Here is a 7699-nt window from a genome sequence, read left to right as displayed (position 1 = left end):
CAGTGTTGTTGGGTTATTATTGTGGGTTATATAACATATTTAGTAGCTGCCAGTGTTTTTTGGGTTATTATTTTGGGTTATATATATAAAAAAAAAGTTGGTAGCTATCGGTATTGTCGGGTTAATATTGTGGGTTATATAGTAAGGTTAGTAGCTACCAATGTTGTGGGGTTAATATTGTGGGTTATATAACAAGGGAAGTAGCTATCAGGGTTGTTGGGTTATTATTGTGGGTTAGATTACAATGTTAGTTGCTACCAGTGTTGTTGGGTTATTATTGTGGGTTATATAACAAGGTAAGTAGCTATCAGTGTTGTTGGGTTATTATTGTGGGTTAGATTACAATGTTAGTTGCTACCAGTGTTGTTGGGTTATTATTGTGGGTTATATAACAAAGATAGTAGCTACCAGTGTTGTTGGGTTATTATTGTGGGTTATAAAACAAGGTTGGTAGCTATCAGTGTTGTAAGGTTAATATTGTGGGCTATATAACAAAGTTAGTAGCTACAAGTGTTGTGGGGTTATTATTGTGGGTTTTATAACAAAGTTAGTAGCTATCCGCGTTGTGAGGTTATTATCGTGGGTTATATAACAAGGTAAGTAGCTATCAGTGTTGTTGGGTTATTATTGTGGGTTGTATAACAAGATAAGTCGCTACCAGTGTTGTTGGGTTAATGTTGTGGGTTATATAACAAGGCTGATAGCTACCAGTGTTGTTGGGTTATTATTGTGGGTTATATAACAAGGTAAGTAGCTATCAGTGTTATTGGGTTATTATTGTGGGTTGTATAACAAGATAAGTAGCTACCAGTGTTGTTGGGTTAATGTTGTGGGTTATATAACAAGGCTGATAGCTACCAGTGTTGTTGGGTTATTAATGTGGGTTATATAACAAAGTTAGTAGCTACCAGTGTTGTTGGGTTATTATTGTGGGTTATATAACAAGGTAAGTAGCTATCAGTGTTGTTGGGTTATTATTGTGGGTTTTATAACAAGGTAAGTAGCTACTAGTGTTGTTGGGTTATTATTGTGGGTTATATAACAAGGTAAGTAGCTACCAGTGTTGTTGGGTTATTGTTGTGGGTTATATAACAAGGCTGATAGCTACCAGTGTTGTTGAGTTATTAATGTGGGTTATATAACAAAGTTAGTAGCTACCAGTGTTGTTGGGTTCTTATTGTGGGTTATATAACAAGGCTGATAGCTCCCAGTGTTGTTGAGTTATTAATGTGGGTTATATAACAAAGTTAGTCGCCACCAGTGTTGTTGGGTTATTGTTGTGTGTTATATAACAAGGCTGATAGCTACCAGTGTTGTTGGGGTATTGTTGTGGGTTATATAACAAGGCTGATAGCTCCCAGTGTTGTTGAGTTATTAATGTGGGTTATATAACAAGGTTTGTAGCTACCAGTGTTGTTGGGGTATTGTTGTGGGTTATATAACAAGGTAAGCAGCTACCAGTGTTGTTGGGTTCTTATTGTGGGTTATATAACAAAGTTAGTAGCTACCAGTGTTGTTGGGTAATGAGAAAATGTGCCAATACAGAAACAGTATACATTAAAATTGAGCAAAAACAGATCACAACAAACCACGATTGGTACTATAACCTAAGGTATCCAATACACCCAAGGAGTGTAAGAATTTCCTACGTCACAAGGGACAGTACACGTGCTTCTACATAATGTGTATTAGCCGGAGACAAGATGAAGTTTTAAGTTCGTTTGTAGATTCATCACTTTGAATTCCATGGATCTAAATATTATCTCTGTAAATGCAAACCCGATGACCTTTCAAATTTAATCTGAAAACCCAACAACCGTCATTAACAGTTGTCATTTGGTTTTTCAATTAGACAGACGAAAAACAACTAATACAGAAAGTAAACATTATACAAGGTGTGTATTTCAATCAATAATAAAAAAAAAAAAAAAAAACCAAACCAACACATGAAATCAAAAGATGACCAATCACAAGACTCGCTTGTATATAATCGCACGTGCACGTGCAATAATACAACTAATTAAGCAATGCAATTTATCAGCTGACTTTTGTCAATCATTGTTTAACCTGTAAGTATATTCAAGATTCGGTATATCGTTTTCGTATACATGTATATAGGTATCATAAGTAATAACGGCAGTATGGTCTAATATGGACAGTTGATCTGAACGCGTATAAGTAACAGCGACAACTGTCGACAAATACATTTGTCCTTATCCACCCTGTTATCATAAACATGAACAATTACATATCACAACATTAAACACAAAAATAGAGAAAAAAAACAGTCATTAAGAAATAATACTGAATCACAAAATACAGAAAACCTGTTATTTCTTAAATAATATTCTGATGTTGACGCATACCCCTTCGACAGTCTGGCAGCAGAAGGTTGTCATAGTGAAGAATCCATGTTTGAATTGTAAAGGTTGAGTACTCATTGAATTAATAGATAAAATGTAAATAAAAACTGAATAAATTGATAAACATAGTTATTTTATCTACGTGTAAACAAAGTGTGATAAAACTGCGAGGAACACGGGGTTTCTCTGCACGTCAAAATAGCGGAAGGGCAACTCCCACTCAACCAGGTAGGTAGTAAAAAACAAGAGGCACAGAGGGCCTGTATCGCTCACTTGGATATCTAAGCAATTATGGCAAAAAATTCTCCAACTGAGATCCAAGGGAATATGTAGCATATCTGTATTAGATTTATCATACCCAGCAATTTTATGTATGGTACTGGGGTGGGGATCTCAACTGTTTCCAAGCTGTGACTCAGAAACTAGGTACCTAGGGTTGTAACCAGACGCCAGGATCAATTCTAATATCATGACTGCATTCATCTCTTTTTAACCATAATTTGTATTTATAATTTTGGAGTGGGGATCTGAACCATTTCGAAGTTTTGACCCAGGGGTTAAGTCTCCAAGGGTGGGGCACACCCCAAGGCCATTCTGGAAGCATATGTGCATTCATCTCTCTATACTCAGCAATTGTATGTATGGTTATAGGGTGGGGATCTCAATTGTTTCCAAGCTGTGACTCAGAAACTAGGTCCCTAGGGTTGTGACCAGACCCAAGGATCAATTCTTATATCATGACTGCATTAATATCTTTTTGCCAATAATTTGTATTTATAGTTTTGGGGTGGGGATCTCAACCATTTCGAAGTTTTGACACAGGGATTAAGTCTCCAAGGGTGGAGCAGAACCTGGGGTCAATTCTAATATCATGACTGCATTCGTCTCTTTATGCCCAATGATTGTATATATAGTTTTGGGGTTTGGGTCTAAACCATTTCGAATTCATGACCCAGGGGTTAAGTCTCCAAGGGTGGGGCAGACCACAAGGCAATCCTGGAAGCATATGTGTATTCATCTCTTTATACTCAGCAATTGTATATATGGTTATAGGTGGGGATCTCAACTGTTTCAAAGCTGTGACTAAGAAACTAGGTCCGTAGAGGTTCAGTAAGACCCCAGGGTCTATTCTAATATCATGACTGCATTTGTCTCTTTATGCCCAGCATTTGTATACATAGTTTTGGGGTTGGGATCTCAACCGTTTGTGTTATGACCAGGGTCATCTCGTCCGGAATTGTAGTGAAGTTTAGAAGGTTAATCATATTGCCTTCCAACACACGGTTCGAGTTGCAGGACAGAATTGAAGGTACTGTAACAAAAGGACACGTTAAATGTAGCTGTCCTTATCTACAAACTTAAAACTAAGACATTCCTCCAACAAGAAGCCGATTGAAGGAGCTGACGACAAAGACGTGTTTTCACGATTGGAAGCAAAGATGGCTCATGAGGAAAGGTTTGTAATAAAAGAAAGTGTTTTAACAAATTACCAGCAAAACCCAAACTTATTAAGGATAAGTAAGCTTACAGGGTGTAGACAGAATTGAGCTATCAGTACTAGGGTTTACTGATATTTCCTGTCAATAGAAATCACACTAATGTACGTTGTGGTTAAGGGAATGAACAAAGTTATATTCATACGAAAGAACCGAAACGGTCGTCAGATTTGCTTAAGTTAAATAAGTATAGAACTAAAAAACCACACCCTCTGTTAGTACGAATAAAAGCTACTACTTGGCTAACTTCGGATTACGTCAAGCATGGAAACCACCAGACTGTCTCCGTGTACTCGAAGCAGTAGTTGCTTCAACCAGATATAACTGAGAAATGCCAGTGAAGGTCATCAATGAAACTAACAGACCTCACCGGCTAATTAGACGAGGGGGAATGGTCGGTAAGGTGACAACCCGGGGACCCCATGTAGTATCAGATATCTTAACGAATCACAACAAAACTTTAAATATTAACAGTGTCCCATTGCAATTAATCTAATGTTTTAAGGATCCCCGTGTTGCTACCAAAAACACATAAGAAACCATGGTTTTCCGGCATGACTATAGCTTTGATAAATCATTTGTGAAAAGTAACAAATATTTTGCGACACTTTCATAAAAAATAAAGATGAACAAAACAAAATATAATCAACAGCAATGTTCTGAGTGTAACAAATCAATAAATCAGGCCAAAACCAAATCTTGGACTTGAGACCGGTATCACTCTAACAGTCTGAGACAACTGGTCAACGGCAATGTTCTGAGTGTAACAAATAAATAAATCACGCCAAACTAAACCTTGGACTTGAGACCGGGATCACTCTAATAGTTTGAGCCAACTGGTCAACAGCAATGTTCTGAGGGTAACAAATCAATAAATCAGGCCAAACCAAACCTAGGACTTAAGACCGGTATCACTCTAACAGTCTGAGACAACTGGTCAACGGCAATGTTCTGAGTGTAACAAATCAATAAATCAGGCCAAACCAAACCTTGGACTTGAGACCGGTATCACTCTAACAGCCTGAGCCAACTGGTCAACAGCAATGTTCTGAGTGTAACAAATCAATAAATCAGGCCAAACCAAACCTTGGACTTAAGACCGGTATCACTCTAACAGTCTGAGCCAACTGGTCAACAGCAATGTTCTGAGTGTAACAAATAAATAATTCAGGCCAATACCAAACCTTGGACTTAAGACCGGTATCACTCTAACAGTCTGAGACAACTGGTCAACAGCAATGTTCTGAGTGTAACAAATCAATAAATCAGGCCAAACTAAACCTTGGACTTGAGACCGGTATCACTCTAACAGTCTGAGACAACTGGTCAACAGAAGTGTATTGGCAACACTGTGTTACATTTATATCGAACACGAAATGAAGTTGAAGTCACTGTTTATACAAAACAACAAAGACAGAAAGTATAGTTGAAATAATGTTTATTAAATCATAATTGTTTACTACATAATCATAACAATTTGGCATTCTTGGTGCTACTCTGTATGACTGCTATTGGCAGCTGATATATAATATCTGCCAGTGTCGTAAATATTGGTGCATCATCAGCGGAGCCTGTAGATAATGGCATAATGTCATTTTAGTCTACAGGTCCAAGGCTGTTATTGGGGAGAGCCCGGCAAAGACAGCCTAGTCTGCATGGTCACGTGGTATAGATATATATTAACTACTGGCAGATAATAAAGGTACTAATTATTGTTATAACATTAGTGTATCCTACTGGAGCTTGTAGATAATCATCTGTTAGTCTACAAGTCCCGACAAAGACAGCCTTTTAGCCTGCGGGCGTTCACATGATACAGCAATATTACATAAACTGACAGATGAAATGATATCATAATTTAATAAGAGTAATTAATATTAGTGTATCCTTAATGGAGCCTGTAGATAATTATCTGTTAGTCTACAGGTCCAAGGTTGTAATTAGGGGGAGACTGTAGATAATCATCTGTTAGTCTACAGGTCCAAGGTTGTAATTAGGGGAGACTGTAGATAATCATCTGTTAGTCTACAGGTCCATGGTTGTAATTAGAGGGATCCTGTAGATAATCATCTGTTAGTCTACAGGTCCAAGGTTGTAATTAGGGGGAGACTGTAGATAATCACCTGTCAGTCTACAGGTCCAAGGTTGTAATTAGGGGGAGCCTGTAGATAATCATCTGTTAGTCTACAGGTCCAAGGTTGTAATTAGGGGGAGACTGCAGATAATCCTCTGTTAGTCTACAGGTCCAATGTTGTAATTAGGGGGAGACTGTAGATAATCATCTGTCAGTCTACAGGTCAAATGTTGTAATTAGGGGGAGACTGTAGATAATCATCTGTTAGTCTACAGGTCAAATGTTGTAATTAGGGGGAGACTGTAGATAATCATCTGTTAGTCTCCAGGTCCAAGGTTGTAATTAGGGGGAGCCCGGTAAAAACAACCTATAGTCTGAGTACAGAGATATACTAATTTGTCTGAATCGTGGGTAGAATTCAGTTTGTTGAATTTATTGGCCGCCTTGATGAATTTATTGGCCTACTATTTATCTAGTTCTTAATCAGTCATACAGGTTACCCATTGTCAATGAAGTAATGCAAGTTATATGGCACTATATAATATATATAACAAACATGCATAACAATGCAACCTACCATATGGTAGGTGTTTTAAAGACAACTATATATATATAGTATTGTTAGATAACCTTACAATGAAATAAGCTGGGCTTATGAGCATGTAACAAATCAGGTGCTGGACTATAATGCCCAGCTGTCTGCTGCACATACATACACTTCAACCCTTAGATCCATATGTTATCATGGTTAAAACAACCAAATTAAAATAAAGTGCAAAACATCACAGTTGTCCTTATCAATATAATTAAGGAATGATCACCTCTTTAATACTGAAATGCATGCACACATACAAGTTAAGTAAAATTGCTTGTATCAGGGAGGTGGGTGGGTTGACTTAATTCGACCAGTGATAAAATCTCTGCCTTCCCTCCAAACTTTTTCCAACAACTGGCCAAGCGTCGCTATACTAAATAATCATTTGTCAATTAGTCACGTGACTACTAATGAATATTCTGGCCTCATCACTTTATTGCACACGTTACCTAATTGACCCTACCTCTGAAACTAAAAGCTGCCCCCCNACATGCATCATGGTTATGATCCAATCAATTACAAGCAAACTGTACACTAATAACATCTAATGTTCTAACTAATAAGTAACTACAAGTCTAACTATTCTCTCTTTACATTGAATCTAATAAAAGTACACAACACAGCATCTCAACCTATCAAGCTGTTTAAGCTTACAGGTAAAACTTGCTTTCTTTAAACTTGAATTTAATAATTAAATTGATATTATATACAAAAAAAACCCATAAAGCAGTGTTTCTTATATACAATTATTCTGACTGATATTAATTGTATTCCTGACTTATCGATTGCCTTTTACATACATGACCAATAAAACATTGCAGTGAGTCATCACTAGTTTAACAAGGCCAATAACTCTTCACGCTGCTTTATCAGTCTCCGTTCTGATATATAGTAGTAATAATAATAACAACACATACAGTTGTCATAATGACGTACGTGTAGTTTCTCTTTGATTGCGTTCACAGTGTCAATGCTATGGTGTACATTTCTGCCACACTATACTGAGTCCACAGTGTCGATGCTATATGGTGTACATTCCTGCCACACTATACTGAGTTCACAGTGTCGATGCTATGGTGTACATTCCTGCCACACAATACTGAGTTCACAGTGTCGATGCTATGGTGTACATTCCTGCCACACAATACTGAGTCCACAGTGTCGATGCTAT

This window comes from Mizuhopecten yessoensis, unplaced genomic scaffold (assembly GCF_002113885.1).
Source record: "Mizuhopecten yessoensis strain PY_sf001 unplaced genomic scaffold, ASM211388v2 scaffold41, whole genome shotgun sequence".
Classification (NCBI taxonomy): Eukaryota; Metazoa; Mollusca; class Bivalvia; order Pectinida; family Pectinidae; genus Mizuhopecten; species Mizuhopecten yessoensis.
This window is presented reverse-complemented; position numbering follows the sequence as displayed.